Source organism: Mandrillus leucophaeus, unplaced genomic scaffold (genome assembly GCF_000951045.1).
Source record: "Mandrillus leucophaeus isolate KB7577 unplaced genomic scaffold, Mleu.le_1.0 Scaffold303, whole genome shotgun sequence".
Classification (NCBI taxonomy): Eukaryota; Metazoa; Chordata; class Mammalia; order Primates; family Cercopithecidae; genus Mandrillus; species Mandrillus leucophaeus.
In genome coordinates, this window is record NW_012103177.1 from 393900 (window position 1) to 412966 (window position 19067).

Sequence of the window (19067 nt, forward strand, 5' to 3'; positions counted from 1 at the left end):
TATAAAAAAAAAAAAAAAAGTATGCATCTGATAAAGGTCTAATATCCCAAATCTCTAAGAACTTAAATCAGCAGGCAAAAAATAAACAACCCCTTTAAAAGTGGGCAAAGGACATGAACGTAGACTTTTCAAAAGAAGATATACACATGGCCAATAAGCATTTGAAAAAAATGCTCAACATCACATTAGAGAAATGCAAATTAAAACTGCCATGAGATATCATCTCATACCAATCAGAATGGCTGCTATTAAAAAGTCAAAAAATAACAGAGGCTCACAAGGTTGAGGAGAAATTGCTGATGGGAATGTAAATTAGTTCAGCCATTATTGAAAGCAGTTTGGGGATCTCTCAAAAAAGTTAAAATTACCATTAGGGCCAGCAATCCCATTATTGGATATATAACTAAAGAAAGATAAATCATTCTACCATGAAGGCACATGAACACGTATGTTCACTGCAGCACTATTCACAATAACAAAGACACAGAATAAGCCTAAAAGCCCATCAATGATAGACTGGATAAAGAAAATGTGACACATATGCACCATGGAATACTATGCAGTCATAAAAAAGAATGAACGTATGTCCTTTGCAGCCACATGGATGGAACTGAAAGCCATTGTCCTAAGAAACGAATGCAAGAACAAGAAAATAAGTATCATATATTCTCACTTATAAGTGGGACCTAAACATTGAGTACACATGTACACAAAGAGGGGAACAACAGCCAGTCACTGGGGCCTACTTGAGGGTGAAAGGTAGGAGGAGGGTGAGGATTGAAAAACTACCTTTTGGATACTATGCTTATTACCTAGGTAAAGAAATAATCTGTCCATCAAACCCCTGAGACATGCAATTTACCTATCTAACAAACCTGTACATGTACACCTGAACCTCAAATAAACGTTTAAAAAAAAGTAGTTTTTAGCAAAAGAGATTATTAATCCTCAGACCAATAATAACCTGAAACCGCTCCTAATAACAGTTTTTCATGAATTATTTTGGTTGATAAGCTTTGATACTTAGATTGAAATTTTCTACTCAATTGTTTAATATTATTACAGATGGTTCATTTCCATTTTAATCATCACTTTATATTTCTCATTCACCGCCTGGCCATGCTATAATCTCCACAGGAAAGTTAAAGCATACAGAAATGATATTGCGTCTACCTCCGTTGAACTTATTTAGGTGAAAGAAGTACATTTATAATAGTAAATAACATGAATTAAAGTGTAGTTTGAATTTACAAACTACACTTGGTGTATATAAAGACCAACTCAGTCTCTTAGTCTGAAGCAAAGGCAGAGAATCCTTTGCTTTAAAATGCACTGAAGCCTAACAACTCATTGCATGTAACTGATAATTTGCAATATTCCCTGGATCTACAGAATAGCATAACTATGGTATAAATACTTTTCTACTTTGTTGAGTGAGTGCTTTGAAGACCTAAGAACTTTAGGGAAGCAAAGAATGACATCTTGTTGGAGGTGGGGCCTGAAGGGAGGTGTTTTGGTCATGGGGGCAGATCTCTCATGAACGGTTTGGTGCCTTCCTGGCAGTAATGTGTGACTTCTTGCTCTAGAGCTGGTTGTTTAAAACAGCCCGGCACCTCTTCTTGCTTGCTCCCTCTCTTGCCACGTGACACACTGGCTCCCCTTGCCTTCCTCCATGAGTAAAAGCTTCCTGAGACCTCACTAGAAGCTGAGAAGATACTGGGGCCATGGTTCTTGTACAGCCTGCCATACCATAAATTTTTCTTCATCAATTACCCTATCTCAGGTATTCCTTTATAGCAATGTAAAACGACTAATGAAACATCCAGAGGCTGTGGACGAGTTTTAACCTGTGCCAATATGAGAGAGGCTTAAGCACTATTGGAGGCAGAAGACGAGGGAGGCACATCAACCCTGAAGACAGCACAAAGAGGGAGGAAAAACAGGAACTGAGGTCAATCTTCACTCGCTGAAAAGCTTAAATATTGTGTGCATGTGTTTTTAATTGCCTAGAGCACTTGGTGGAGAACCTGACAGTAAAATTACAAAAGAGAAGCATGAATTAATGACATAGAAAAGAAAGCAGCTATAATGAAAATAAATGAAGTCACAATCTAGCTCTATAATGCCTTTAGGAGAGTTAACAGGAGCCTTTGAAAATGAGCTGGGTAGTAACGGAGCATGGTTCAAGTAGTGGTCAAGGAGCATTTTTAATGAAAGGTACTGAATGCATTTGATCATTCACTGTTGCATGGGGCTCTGAGGGTGCAGGTGGAGGTTCAGAAGACTTCAATTCTAGCCCTGTTCCCTCTCACCTATGTATCCTTGACCCAACTCCTTCATCTTTCTAAGCTGTAGCTCCTTCACATAAACATTATAAATAATATTAGTCCCTGTTAGATAATTATAAAGACTGAGCTTACATGTATTAAGTGCCAGCACAGTGACTTATACATAAACAACACCAGATTTAAAAATGCTAACAGTTATTGCTATTATAATAATTAAAAACTTTTGTAATCAATATCACATTTCAATTTGCCATTGTCACAATGTAATTAAGGTAGAGAAGGAATTATGATTATCCCTAAATGAACGAGACGAGATAAACTGACTTGCCTTGTAAGACGACAAAGACATTGAGCTTCTGACACTAGGCCTCATGGATCTTCTGGTTGTGCAATTTGGAAGAACAGTTAACATAGTAAGAGACAATAAGAAATAAACACAAGATTTAACAATTATGTAGCTCCTCCTGGGTAGAAAGAGTATGCTATTTATATGTTTTCTCTACATGATTTCTTTACATCATCATTACCACCCCATGTACTAGAATTCCTATTTTACAGATAAAGGAGGTGAGATCCCTATAGCTTAAATTACTCATGTAAGATTACATCAGCGAGCAAACAGTAAAAATAGGAGTCTCTTGTTATTCTGTCTGAACCTAGAATGCAAGCTCTTTTCATGAGGTCAGGCTGAAATGAGTCATCTGTTGATGGTGCTGGAATAGGTTGTAGGACAGTAAGACAGAATGCAATATGGAGACATCATTTGGAATGAGTTAACCAGGACTTATGTCACTAACACATTTCTCAAAAATAAAAAAATTATATATCTTTTTGGAAAGTTTAGCCAAAAGAAGAGAAAAGAAGAGTTATTTTTTGCATGGTGAAAGAATGGGGGTGGAAGTATAATGAGAGAAGCCAATATTTCAGAAACTGAATGTCATTTAAAAAAAGAAAAGGAGGTGTTCAAAATTGTTGACTATGGAGGAGAGCAAAATTCAGGAGGATGAGAGTCAGAAAAAAATTTAGAAGTGGCAGGGTCAGCCTTCGGGAAGGAGACTGGAAGCCATTCTAGACTGGAATATAAGCAAGTAAGAACACAATTTATATTAAAGCAAGAGAAAATGCAAAATAAATAAATACATAAATAAAAAATAAAGATTACCAAGTAATCTATGTAAGTATGAATTTAGAGAAAAGCAGCCTTAAGAACTAAAAAGTTTAATAAAAAGACATTTGTGATCCCACAAAATGTATAATTATATGATTTCTTGACAATAAAATAAGAAATAAGTTTTCTTTAACAATTTAACTAACTTACCTAAAATGTGCTTACCTTTCCATCCTAGTTCTATTCCTCTTTTCAATGAGTACTACCTTTCCACATCTGTTTGATTGTTGGATACTGATATAATACTTCTCAAGCAGAAGAAGATTACATTAAAAACAAATTTCTAGTTATTTCCCCCTCTTCCTCATGAAAGGCCCTTGGCATTTTCCATCATTTCCTCTGTGACTTTTTTCACATAAGTCATTTCAACTATAGCTTGAGAATAAAATGTCCCCACACTCCTAGGAAATGATTGATATTTTTCTGTAGCTATGGTAGCAAGTAGTCACCAGAAGTGGTTTTAAAACTGCTGAATCAATGACAGCTCCAGAAACTATCAGAACTGATTTTCCACAAAGTTGAAGAATTAATGACTCTGCATCTCAGTGAACATGCATTTGCAAGTCAACCAACTAGTTATAACCCTAACTTCCTAAAGTCAGTTAATCCGAAAAATATTCACTTCAAAGAACACACTTCTGGAAGTTGATTTATCAAAGGAATTCTCACCTGAAAACCATATTTCTACAAATGACATAAACACACTTATGTCTCTGGAAGTCAACCAGTAACTGAACTACACTCTTCCTCAGAGCCCTCTATAATATTAGCAGTCTTCTCTGCTCTGAGAGACTGTGCCTGACAATTGTATTTTGTTCTTTTTAAAGTAAGTGATCATTTCAGCATTGATTTTTTTTGTTTGTTTAAGATATTGACAGCTAGTTTTTAATCTTTTGGCAGCTGAATACTCTGAAAGTTAATAATTCATGCAACAGCCTCAGAAAGAATATATAGTCATACCCTTTGAGTCAACAATTTAATTTCTGGAAATTGGTCCAAACTGACACTATGTAATCCTTATTATGCATTTTTTTGCATTTAATCCTTACAACAACTCTACAATATAAGCTTGTTTTTGTTTCCATTTTTATTTGATGAAAGCGAAATATTTGACAAATATTTAAATTGCATTGTTATTTATATAGATGAAAACTCAAGTACACTCCAATACCCAAGATAAGAAAAGGGTTAGGCAAATAGTCATTAGAAGGGCACAAAAAACCAAACATGTTAAAATGTTTATGACTTGACACTGAGTAGAAAATCAAAACAAAATTATAACTATACCATGTAAAATTATGTGTACCCACGGATTAGAAATAAAAGGAAACATAGGCAAAGAATTCTGTGAGTTTCTGTGGTAGTTGGATTCTGAGTGAATTGGCCTTTTAAATATTGCTTTAATGTTGTGTAGTAAGAAAAGTAACCTAAAGTATAGTTTCTGCATTTGAGAGTTCCAGCCACCCATCCAAGATTGTATTGGAAATTCCAATGTCCCATAAGATTTCCGAGAATTAAAGGTGTTCTAGAAACTCATGATTATTTAGGGTCTTGAACTTCTACACTAGAGATTTCCAAATTCTATTCATGTGTTATCTACCATAAATGTTCCTTCTTCTCTGATTGCTTTGACCTGGACGTGAAACTGAGTCTCTTTAATTTCCCCTAAATTTCACACAAGGCACATGTAATGTTAGCAGGAGTTTTAGATGGAGAGCTGTTATATCACAGCAAAGTGCACAAGCTAATATTGAACACAGTCCATCACTTTACTAAAATTCTTTTGGCTACCCAGCACATCTCATCTTCTCCTCCTTGAAGACTTACTGATAAGTTTCCCTCACTTTATCACATAAAGCATCTTCCCATCTTCAGTGTAAGCTCTGAGTATAATGAAGATTTGATCTTGTGCTCTCATAAAATCAAGAGGCATATACTAAGTTTTACCCTTTAGCAACATAGAGATTTATTTTCAGGCAGATTATATTTCAAACATAAAAGTGGATGAATCACTATATTCATTTGGGGGATTTAAATGACATGAATTTAAGGTCACAAATTTTAAATTAGCATCCTACTGTGTTTAGAGTACAAAAGTGACATGAATTAAAAAGGAATGGAACATACAAAGTAAAAGAGAAGATTAATTTTTTTAATATGAAGAGATAAAATAAAGATAGTTTAAAATAAACTGAAATTAAAATTCAAAAACCTATAGGGTGATAATTGACTTTATAAGGATAGCAAGAAAGCCCACAGGATTTAAATAAGAGTTTAGGGTATTTTTATCTGTCTCTACTTATTCTAACTACTTGGTAACATAAATATTCACTCCACAGTGTTTTTCCTAGGGGGGCTAGTTCACTGGGAAGTTTTTTTTTTTTTTTTTTTTTTTTTGTCTCTTTGTAGAGTAGCTATAGGGAAATGATAGTCTCTAAAAATAAAATTTAAGAACAATTTGAAAATAATAAATTCAGATTTTCTTGACATCTTTGTTGACTAATTCTTTCCCCAAAGCATGTAATTTGAAGCATTGACTTAGAACTGCTTATATCTGCATATTGAAAGTAAGGATATATCATTATAAGGGATAAGAAAAGAATTTAAAGTAGTCACTATTATAGGCAGTCTTCCATAGACATTGATTTTGACCCTACTATCAAGGCGAAAGTAAACTAATGTTAATTTTTTAGTTACCAAAATAAAACAATATGCTCTCCTGGGTTCAGAGGGTAAAAATACTGTATCCTCAATTTTCTCTGAAATTATTGGAGTTCCACAGGATTCCATATTACCAAGTATGTTCCTTAGTTCCTAGAAACAAGTAAGGATAAAATACTGTCCATGGTATGGAAGGTATTGGACGGTATGTGTGAGAACAATCCAACTATTTGTCCATCTATTTGTCCTACTCCATCCACCCATGCATCCATCTATACTCCATCTACTTCTCCTTGTGGAGGAGACAGATTTGAGACACCACCAAGACTCATTTTATGTTGCATATAGAATGGTCATCACAAACAGTGGAACTCTGAAGCATCTCCTATATGTGATTTCTCCCAGGCTACTCCAATTACTCCTAAAATTAGCTGAAAAAAAAAATGTGCTTAATGTTATTTTGTTTAGATGTCAATACCGCAAATATTTTAAGTACCTGTTATTCACCAGGCATAATAGTAGAAAGTCTTAGTACAAAAAAAATAGGTGATCTTGGCAGGGTACGGTGGCTCACGCCTGTAATCCCAGCACTTTGGGAGGCCAAGGCAGGTGGATCACGAGGTCAGGAGATCTAGACCAACCTGGCCAACATAGTGAAACCCCATCTCTACTAAAATAAAAAAAAAAATTAAAAAAGAAAATTAGCCAGGCGTGGTGGCAGATGCCTGTAGTCCCAGCTACTGGGGAGGCTGAGGCAGGAGAATGGCGTGAACCTGGGAAGCAGAGCTTGCAGTGAGCCTAGATCGCACCACCGCACTCCAGTCTGGGCAACACAGCGAGACTCCATTCCCCCCACCCCCCAGAAAAAGGTGGTCTTATAAAAAGGAACTCTTCTGAATAGTCTTTCAAACAAAAATAAAACAAGCAAATAAAACAGATAAAATAGACCTTTACTATGGTAGAAGGACTTTAAAACAGAAAAAAATAAAATACTGAGAATTCTGAACATTAAATATGGTAGAAAATTCAAATAGATTTGACAATATTCTTTTCAAAACATATTTATGCATTGCAACAGATAACAAATGTGGTTTAAATATATAATGGATCACACTGATTTTGCATTTGCCTCCTATACCTACTACACCATTGTTTGAAGGTATAGAAATTGTTTCTCTATTGGGTGTATCTTCTTTTATTTTTAATAATCCCCTCATATTCAAGAAGCTCCTCAAATAGCCTAATAAAGTACGTTCAAATTACCTAATAAAATAAGCTCCCTTAGAAGTCATCATTGTGATTGGAAAGCAATAGGGAGAAAGCTTGATTTATTGATTAGTAAGAGTATGCTATAAATTTTCTCCATATTAAAACTGTGTGGATTATGAGATCACACTTACTTACAGAAATTGCAGCAGATGGGCATAGTGATGAAGATATTAAAGGAAAGGATCACAGGTTAGCTTGTCTTTATAAAATGACTTTATTTCCTCTGAGATACTATGTATAAATCTAACAAAATTGCAGCAGGGAAGATTGTTATCTAAGAAAATACATGATGAATGCTTTTGTGAGACATAATTGTTTTGCAGTAAAAAACACTTTATGTACAGTCATGTGTCACTTAAAGATAGGAATACGTTCTGAGAAATGTGATGTTAGGTGATTTCATTGTTGTGCAAACATCAGAGAGTGGACTTACACAAACCTGGATGGTATTGCCTGCTACACACAGGCTATTGCTTCTAGGCTACAAACCTACGGCATGTTACCATACTGAATACTGTAGGAAATTTTAACACAATGGTACTTGGATAGCTAAACATAGAAAAGGTACAGTAAAAATACAGTATAAAACATAGAAAAATGGCACACCGGTGTAAAGCACTTACCATGAATGGGGCTTGCAGGACTGGAAGTTGCACTGGGTGAGTCAGTGAGTGAGTGGTGAGTGAATGTGAAAGCCTAGGACATTATTGCACACTACGGTAGACTTTATAAACACTGTACAAATGCTATATTAAACCTATAAAAAGATTTTTCTATCTTTAATAATTTAACCTTAGTTTATTGTAATTTTTTTTACTTTATAAACTTTAAAAATATTTTTAACTCTTCGAGGTTTTTTGTAATAACACAGCTTAAAACACAAACACATTGTATAGCTGTACAAAATAATTTCTTTAATCCTTATTCTATAAGCTTTTTTCTATTTTTAAATATTTTTATTTTTTACTTTACCTTTTAAACTTGTAAAAACTAAGATACAAACCCACACATTAGCTTAGGTCTACACAGAGTGAAGATCATCAATATCACTGTCTTCTACCTCCATATCTTGTCTCACTGGAAGGTCTTCAGGGACAGTAACATGCCTGGAGCTCTCATTTCCTATGATAACAATCCCTTCTTCTGGAATACCTCCTGAAAGACCTGCCTGAGGCTGTTTAATAATTAAGTTTTTTTAATAAGTAGAAGTACACTCTAATGATAAAATATAGTAAATACATAAACTATAACATCATCATTTATTATCATTGTTATGTACCTTATGGAATTGTACAGTATGTACTACACTTTTATACAACTGGAAGTGCAATAGGTTTGTTTATACCAGCTTCATCAAAAACATGTGAGTTGTGTGCTGCTAAATTCTGATGGCTACAAAGTTACTAGCAGATAAGAATTTTTCAGCTCTATTGTAATCTTACGGGACCGCTGTTGTATATGTGGTCAATCATTGTCTGCAATGTTATGCAGTGCATGATTGTATTTTGTAAATTTTTTTTTAGTTCTTGCATAGGATTTCATTAAAGTGAAAGCATATGTGTGTCCATGACAGAAATAAATTAGCAATAGTAATTTCCCAGTCTAGTAGAACTTTCTTTCCTTCTTCTTTTTTTTTTTTTTTTTTGAGACAGACTCTTAATCTGTTGGTCAGGCTGGACTGCAGTGGCACAATCTTGGCTCACTGCCAACTCCACCTCCTGTGCTCAAGCAATTCTCCTGCCTCAGCCTCCCCAGTAGCTGGGACTATAGGTGTGCACCACCACACCGGCTGATTTTTGTATTTTTAGTAGAGATGAGTTTTCATTGTGTTGGCCAGGCCAGTCTTGAACTCCTGACCTCATGTGATCTGCTTGCCTCAGCCTCCCACTGCGATGGGATTACAGGAGTGAGCCCACTGTGCCTGGCCTCTAGATGGGACTTTGAAACTCAACAGGAAACAGGTGTATCAGGTACAAATTTTGAATTTAAATGTGAATAATAGTTCTTTAATGATATAAAATTTGCCAGAATTTTATTTAAATTCAGTAAAAGAGCTTGATTATTTCTGGAAATTAAAAACAAATAATTCAACAAATAAGAATATTTCCATACAGTGTAGGCTTCTTGATGTGGTACAAAAGCTAAGATTAAGAATGAGGTAAGATTTGCTCTATGTACATGCTCCATCCTTTACAAGTTGCTGATTCCAGGCCAGTCACTTAAACTCTCAGAGACTTTTCTTGTGTTTAAATAAAGAATGCTATTTGAATTTCCTACATTCTACGCTCACTCTAAGATTGAAGCTTTATGATGTATACACAGAAACCTCTAAACTCTGAGCATGAGACTAAAATTTAGGCATGAAGTATGCTCATTGCTAATGTGGTATCACTGCTTCTAGAGATTTTCAGTAGATAGAGCTAATAAATGTTATGTATGTAGACCCATTTCTGTATCTATGTATTTTAAAATAAGAATGGGTTCACAAATTAATGTCTACATCTCTAAACTAGCAATACAAGGTTAATTTTAGCCATCTCTCCTTGCTAATTATGACTTCTTTCTCTAGCAATATGAAACCTATCTCCCAATATCTATAATTTATTTACTTATCATTCCACCCTAATATACATGCAAAGTACTTTCATAATTGCTAACCTGCGCTCCTTTGAAAAAAAATCAACTAAAATACAATGTCTATGTATAGGTCTTTGTATAGTTAGCCTCATCCTTTGCAGGTTTTGTCCTTTAAAAATACTGTTTTCCAAAATATAGGCTAGATCCTTTGACTTCATCACCTTCAGTAAGCTTATATATTACATTTGTAATATGGTTAGGTTCACTTGTCAGTTTTCCACCCCATTTGGGGATATTACATCTTATTCATTTTCTTTCTTTCTTCCTTTTTTTTTTTTTTTAATGTGTATGCTGCAGAGATTACTCATTGTGTTGTACAGTTCTATGGGTTTTGACGAGCACAGTAATTTGTCCAGCACCACGGACAGTTCCACTGCCATTAAAATTTCCTCATGCAATCAATGATTTTGTAGTTAACCCTCCTATATCTGTAACTCAATGTATCTCTAATTTGGGCAACCATTGATCTATTTCCCATCTTTATGTTTTGGTTTTTCCAGGGTTTAAGATACATTGAATTATATATCTTAAATATGTAGTCATTTGGGCTTCCCTTCTTTCACTTAGCAAAACGCACCAAAACGTTCATCCATGATGTGCATACATCAATAATTCTCTTTTTAAAATATTTGAATAGTATTCCCTTTTATAGATTTACAACAGTCTGTTCATTCATTTACCAGCTGAAGACAGCATATTAGTTATTTCCAAATTTTGGCAATTGAAGTCAAAGTTTCTGTAAATATTCCCGTATTGTTTTTCTGTGTCAAATATGTTTTTCAATTCACTTGGGTAAATACTTAGGAGTGGGATCACTGGATCATATATTAAGCAAGCATCTGACTTCATAGCAAACTTGCACATACGTTTTTCAAAGTGGCTGTACCATTTTGAATTGCCAACAGTAATGAAAGTAGTGAATGAGAGTCTCCGTGGCTCTGCATGCTTACGAATATTTGATATTGTTAGACTTTTAATTTATTTATCCATCTTTAACAGGTATGTTCTGGCACCTTATTGTGGTTTTCATTTGTATCTCCCTAGTGAAAATCTCCTCTTACTCTTATTAGTCATCCGTACATCTTCTTTGGTAAAGCTCAGATATTTTACCAGGAAAATTGGATTTACTTTCTTATTTTTAAGAGTTTCTTTTCATATATATTATGGACACAAATCTTTTATCAGATATGTGATTCACAAATCTGATGCCCATATTTTCATTCTTTTAAGAATGTGTTTGATGGAACAATTTTTTTAAATGTTAGATTTTTTTTTTCTATTGATTTACTCCTTGTAATGAGGAGGGCTGTGATCAGCAAATTACTTTAGTTACAACAAAGCAAGTACACGGAAGCTAATAAAAAGCCCCCAAATTCCAACGTGTATTATAGCTTAGAAGTACACATTTGGTATATTTTCTTCTCTATAATTTCTCATAAACATGGGATTCTATAAAACTCCATTTTAAGTAATAAGTTTAGGGTTTGACTTTTTTTCTCATTGAAATTTTAAAGTCATACTCCTTTGATGTGGTCTGAAGTTGGCCTTCAAAATTCCTGTTAGGTAACAGAACCAAAGTATTATATCAGTGATCCTCTGGAGCAGAGTTTCCAGTATGGAAGCTACCAGCCACGAGACAGCTGAGCACTTGAAATACAGCTAGCATCATTGAGAAGATGACTATCAGTTTAAATTTAAAAGCTGACACTTGATTTAGTTATTGGAACAGTTTTAAATATCTGTAGGACAATTTGGGCTTGTGAATCTACTTTTTCGAATGTAAATTTTATTAAGTCTAAGTATAAATCAAGTATATTCAACAAAACTTTAGTATCCGAATTGAGATGTTCTGTAAGTACACACTGGATTTCAAGGACTTAGTGTGAAAAAAAGAATGCAAAGTGTCTTGTTCTTTTCTTTACATTAGTCATATGATAAAATAACTATATTTGGAATGTACAGGGTAAATAAATAAAATATATCATTAAGACTCATTTCACCTGCTTCTTTTTACTTTTTAAAAAGTGTGGCCATAAGAAAAATTTAAATAACATATGCAGTTCACATTACAATTTTATTAGATAGCACTGCTATAGAATATGATAATATGTATTAAATCATATTTTGTGTTGCAGTGGACTCAGAGTTCTGAAACGGGGATGTTAATAACCTATCCACCACCACCTCCAATTCTCTGATAGCTTTATATCCTCAGACAGGAGCTTAGCAAAACAAGGGCTGAAGAGAATAGAGAGTAAGACTTGAGAAAGAATTTTAGGTCTGACGATATTAGGTGTTGTTAAGGAACAGTATCTCCTGATGCCCTAAACATACCGTAAATTGTAGGGACACTACTGATTCCTGATGGGTTCCAGTTCATAGCTTGCTTTCACTCAAGGAAAAGGGACTGGGCTGTTTTATTTCTTTCTCATTGACATGAGTAACACTTATTGCTTCATAGTATCTCTTAACTCAAAAACAAAGCACAGTATCCCAGAATTGTACTTCCTTCCTTATTTTTTAATAATGTGAAATGAACAGTAAGAGGTTCACATCTGTGTAAAGATTACTTTTCTTTTTTTCATTTAACTTATTAAGTTAACTTAATAACTTATTTAACTTATTAAGTTACATATATATGAATATATATACTCAATATATTCTTATATTCATATATAAGAATTATTTAGTGGTATAGGCATTATCTACCCCAAATTAAAATCCATTTTCAAAAGATAACTAATATAAAAAGAAATTGACCTAAATTTAAAATTAGATTGCAAATTATATTGAGAACATAACATTTTCCATGTCCAATATTTATTTACAGTTTTCTAGAAAACACAAGAGTATAGAAATTTTAAGATTAACTGTAAGATTTATTTTAAAATATGATTAGACATGATCGATATATTATCCTACCTACCATGACAGAAAATTATTTTAAACTTTTACTTTGATAGAATGTTAAAACTAAGTTTATAGAAGATCTCCTCATAGAAGCTAACCTTCTGAAATTATTCTGTACCTTGGATGGGTTTTAGTTCATAATTTTCTGAAAAAATATATATCATCTATAAGTTCTAACTGAACAATTTCTCCCATAGTCAAGCTAGATTGAGAAAGTAAATATATACTTACAATATAGAGAACATATCATGGGAAGCACATAGACAGTTGTTATACTACTTCACTGTCTTATCAAATCCTTGAGTTATTACATTCTAAACCTGATGAGAAAGAAAAATAAAGAAGTATGTTAGTTAAATGCACTGGATATACTATATATGTAGCTAGATAACCAAAAAAATCTAAAAGAAATAATGCATGATAAAAACAAAAATCTTTCTGTATTATTGCGTTCTTTGCTGATATCTATTTGTGATTTCCGTTAAATTTAAAAAAAAATGTTATTGATGGCCGGGTGCAGTGGCTCATGCCTGTAATCCCAGCACTTTGGGAGACTGAGACAGGTGAATCACTTGAGGTCAGGAGTTCAAGACCAGCCTGGCCAACATGGTGAAACCCTGTCTCTACTAAAAATATAAAAATTATCTGGGCACGGTGGCAGGCAACTGTAATCCCAGCTCCTGGGGAGGCTGAGGCAGGAGAATCACTTGAACCTGGGAAATGGAGGTTACAATGAGTTGAGGTCACACCACTGCACTCCAGCCACAGTGACAGAGCAAGACTCTGTCTCAAAAAAAAATAAAAAAAAGTTATTGAATACCTTAAATAGTTACAATATATAAGGGAAATATCATTAAAAAGAATGAATGATCTAGGTTATAGTTGAAACTCTAAGAAAGTGAGTATAAGATACCTTGATAATTAAATATATTTAAAATTTCCCGTTTACAGAATAAATTGTGCCCATGGCACAAAAAACAAACTAACAAAAAAGTTGCTAAATCATCTGGATGTATACAACTATACGAATGCTTATAAAAATAAAGATCAAACAATTCGCTAATTTGCCTAAACATTTGTCATTTTAACGGTGATGTGTGTTAGCCAACATACATGATTAGCACAAACAGAGGTAAACGCTTTCAAATTGTATTGAATTAAGTACTCTATAATGAATAAGGATTAGATTTAATACAAAGTGTGAAACTGACCCACTGGCATTCACTTACCCCAATCAAGAACAAATATTTTTAAACTATGGAATAACTTAAAGTATATAAAGGGCAGATTCAGTTTTCTCTTTAAGATAATGCCCCCGCAAGTATGTTATATAAACTTATCCCCTGTCAAAAAATGCATTTTTGCTATAGAACAGACCCAAGGGAATTCGTACACTTAGCACTAACCAAAAATACTTGTTAAGTATCTTGTACTCATTGCATACACCCCTGTGCACACGCTTGCGCACACACACAAACACGTTTTGTTCTGATTTTATGTCCCTCAAACACTTGCATTTTTTTCTTTCCTACAGCAGTCAATTTTAAAACAAAATTCAATCTGATTTCTTTGTGGATTTCCACATAGCCTTGGATTATGCTTGAAAGAGAAATAATTTAATTTTCCACTGAATAAGGGGGAAAAAGTACCTTTTCCCCCTTATACTTTGATATTGGATTCAAACACATTTAAAGATAATACAGATATGAAGAAATTGATCTATCTTGTCTTTAAAAAGTCGACTATCACCTAATTGTTCTTTTTTCAAATGTGTAACAGTTTGTAAATGAATAACTATATTTTGTAACATTTGTTTAGCGTTTTTATGGGTGTATGTGATTGTCATATAATTATCAAAGCATTATTGTAAGGTAGGTTTTAGTTTTCTCATTTTGAAAGGTTCTGATAACTCAGACAACTGGTACATATTAAGAAGCTGGAAGGTATTGTAGCTGTGGATCAAATCCAAACCTAACTTCAAAATGTCTCCTCTTTCTTATTACAATCTTCACTTGCACATGGCTTCCGGATGTTGTTTGTAGGGCTATTCTGCTTAACTATCTACTTTCAATACTCTTAGAGGTCCCAATTAGAAAAAAATAATAAAATGCCTTAGAGAGTAAATTAATTTCTTTGTTGAAACTGTGTATAGCTGTCTTAGGATTGTTAAATGAGTAAAACCACAAACACAGTTATTGCATATAAAGTGTGCAGTGTATTGGTTACAATTCTTCACATAAAAGATCAAAATATTCAATCACTTAATAAAAACTAGAGAAGAGGCATAGATATCCATATATATTGGCTCCCAAACATCTGAGATAGATATATATATATATAAACTATTTGCTGTCACAACATTTGCTTTCATTGTACCAGTATTTTCTTGTTTTTGTTTTTACCATCCAACATCTGATTTGATGCTTTCAAAAAGACCTTGGCTGAGAAGTCAGAAAAATCAAACATTTAGAATTATTTCTAGAATGAGAGCAAATAGTGAGGGCCAGGAAGTGGCCTGAGTTCTTTTATCTATTTGGTAACTCAGATTTGTGCTTGTGTGTGTATGTGTGTTTCCCAAATCATGGTTATAATTTAGAGGCTCAGCATGCTGAATAAATCACACTTAAGTAATTGAGCTACTCTTTTGATTACTTTTGTTGATAATGTTTTATTTGAACTTAGTTTTTATTATCTCTATCTCCTTTTTTCTATTATGTGTAAGGAGAAAATCATTTTCTCCATTCCCTATATTTGTGTCCAAGCCAGTCAAATAATTATAGTGCATTTTTCTCTTTTGCTTTTCTACATGCCTTTCTTCCTACAATGGTAAGGCATCTACCTGCCATGGGGTAGAGGTGGGAAAGAGACACTCAATTTCTGTTTTTCAAGGCATTATTTTAATGTATAGTTTAACATCAGTCTTTAGAAAGCCCTTCAGTTTCTTCCTCCATATCAAGACCAGGCTTGATGGGTTAGTCTATTATTTGGATGTTTTGCCAAGACCCAGATGCTTAGTAACTTAAAGATGAAACATTAAGATGATTCACTAAGTGTTTTTACTTTTCATCTCGATGTTTGTCAACAAACATAAATGAGTGGGTTTGCATGGAATTTTATATAAAGGAGTTTCAAATCATGTAGAAAGAACAGGCCAAGCACAGTCGCTCAGGCCTGTAATCCCAGTACTTTGGGAGGCCCAGGCAGGAGGACCTCTTGAGGGCAGGAGTTTCAGACCAGTTTGGCTAACATAATTAGACCCTGTTTCTACCAAAAAAAAAAAAAAAGTTTTTTTTAAAAAAAAGCAGGCACATTTGTGCACACCTGTAGTCCCAGCTACTCAGGAAGCTGATGTGGGAAGATTGCTTGAGTCCAGGAGTTTGAGGTGATAGACTATCATGCCACTGCACTCCAGCCTTGGCGATAGAATGAGACCCTTAAAAAGAGCACAATAGGAAAAAAGCCCTCAGGCATTCTTTTGAGGAATGCCAGAATAGGTGGAGAGAAAGAGTGCAGTGGTAGAGAAAAGTGGATGCTACAGCTCTTGTCTGTTCTTCCCAGCTTCTCGAGGCCAATCCTCTAGGGGATGTATCTTTCGAAATTCTTAATTACATTGACGGGATGCTTAGGGTTTTTGCTTTCAAGTTTTGGAGGACATTGCTGTGCTGAGTAATCCCAAGTCAACATGAGGATCCCAAGTAGTAGCCAAGGAGGCCCTGTGGCATGACAGACTCACTTTGCAATCCCAAGTTTCCTTTGGCTATCATGCAATATGGATAATAAGTTGAGGGGGATTAATGGGCCTTCTATGAGCAAAATGGCTCAGCCAAGAAGGTTTATGAGGTTCACAGTTTTAACCAGGTGTCAGAAGAGAAAATTAGTAGAGACTCTGAGGAATCTGAGCATCAAGATCAAGGGCAGGCTGAATTAGCAAGGCCATTAGAAGAGACAGAGCTCAGAAAGAATTGACTGTGACGGGTGTCGGCAGTAGAGTGGGACTGGAAAGGCCCACTGAAGAGAAGCAGCCAGAAAAGGATGGTTTCATGAAGGAGGCCATGTTTGAGTTGAAGACAATGACTCACCCTTATATTCAAGATCTAGCATTACAAGGAGAGTAGACACAAAGTGCAAAGGCCCAGGACAGTAACAAGCACTGCATGTTCAAACAAAAAAGAAAAACACCCCAGTATACCTGTAGCTATAGTTACCCGGGGCACTATGGGTAGGGTGGGTGTGAGGGGAAGGGTAAGACAACCAGGTAGCAGCAGGTCTTGATGGGCCTCAAAGGCCATTGTAAAGAGTTTAGAGTTTATAGTGCATTGGATACAAGAGGGTTTTGGCTGGGGACTAGCATGATCTGAATACAATTTTAAATGATCACTTCAGCTGTCCTATTGACAATAGAGGGGCAAGGCTGGAAGCAGTAGCCAGTTCAAAGGCTATTACTGTCCTTGAATTGAGGACAATGTTGGTTGTTAGGTTTGGTGGAAATAAGTGTTTGGATTTGGAATACATTTGATATATTTGAATAAAGTATTAAATCCAATTCATTAGTATGGTCATTTCACAAACACAAATGCATCATTGAGTCATCATTTTTGAATCATTGTTGAGTAATTTTTTTTTTGCAGAGAAAGGTCAGTTTAAATAATAAAAATTAGATTTTTATTCAAGATACTTTAGTAAATTTGGGGGAAAATACACCAAAGGTGAAAAATATGGAGAGACACTAGTTTTATATAATTGTTTTCAGTTGCTGTTGAATTAAAGATAGTGCAAATGATTAAGAAAAACACTACACAATCTATAAATATGAAAGAACAAGGAAATGGCCAAATGGAGCATTATTTATTTAAAAAGAAGCTTCAGAGAACTCTGAAAGATGTTGTTAGAAATACCTCAGATATATTGAAAACTGAATTCCAATAATAGGAGCAAACTTCTTAATTCAGCTGACCAGATGAGATTAAAGGACATTGAATTTTGAAAAATAATGACAAGTACTATGTGCTCTTTATAATAAGTGAGCGTTGCTGCCAAGAGAGGTCATGGAGCCAAATCCTGTGACTGTACTTTAAGTAGAATTTTATGACTTCAAAATTTTATGACTGGGTCTTTAAGCTTTTTTTAATTCAACATACATTTTCTAAATGTCTTCTATGTAACAGAGAGTTGCTAGGGGTTATGGCCATAAGGGTTCCTAAGACACTCTCTCTGCCCTCGAAATCTTCACAGTCTAGAAGCGGAAGGGGAAAAACAGAAATGAACTGTGTGTGTACAAAAGAACTGTGTGTGTGTATCTGGCTTCTGGTACACATGTAGTAGCATTCTATTTTACAAGGTGTAAGCTTAATAGAAAACAGGCTATGCAACGTGAATGCAGAATAATGACAAGACACTGCAGCATGAATAAAGAGAAGCATAGCAAGGATAATATCATTTTGGGACTAAAAAGTAATATGGCCTCTGTGGAACAGAGTGTAAAGGTAAAGAGTGTAATGGAAGACATGCACAAAGCAGTGGAGGTGAGTTGGAGAGCCCCTAGGTCATGCTGAGAGCTTGATTCTCATTAACGCCAGTAATAATAACACCTGTTCACTATATACAGGCTCAATTTTAAGAGTCTATCCATATATGTTCTCATTCAGTCTTGTCAATGAGTTTATGAAGTAGTACTATTCCAGTTTTAGAGATGAGAAATATGATGCACAGAAAGATTAAGCTATTTGTCCAAGGTCATTCAGCTTGTAAGTTGTATAGCTGGACTGGAACCCAGACAGATTGATTCCAGAGTCCCATTCTTGGTGTGATATGTCTGCCTCTTCCATACAGCATGGGATGATTTAGCTCTAAAGAATTCCTTTTTCATAAATGTACATGGAAAAGAAAATTTTCCTGTTCACAGTCCAAAAAATGTTGGTTGGCTCTCTACATTAGGTAGAAATATGAATAAGAATCCTAGACCAAAAAAAAACAAAGCCAAGTGAGAATGAACGAGAAGAAGAGAAGGAAATAACAAACATTTCTTAAGCATTTTATTGTGGAACAAATTCAGGGCTAGATGATTTAAAGGTCATCTCCCAGGTCCATATCTTTGCAGTATATGACCAAAGAAAAAGAAAAAAGAATGGCCATGA

At 34.6% G+C, this 19067-nt stretch overlaps 1 protein-coding gene across 1 annotated transcript in view; it reads right to left on the minus strand.

Moving 5' to 3' along the window:
- The window catches only part of FUT9 (fucosyltransferase 9 (alpha (1,3) fucosyltransferase)), a 225047-nt gene that overhangs the window by 86761 nt on the left and 119219 nt on the right, over positions 1 to 19067 (minus strand). Inside the window, exon 2 of the mRNA XM_011987203.1 lies at positions 13165 to 13253. The gene's annotated coding sequence lies outside the window, so the exon portion shown is untranslated. The remainder of the gene's footprint in view (positions 1 to 13164; positions 13254 to 19067) is intronic.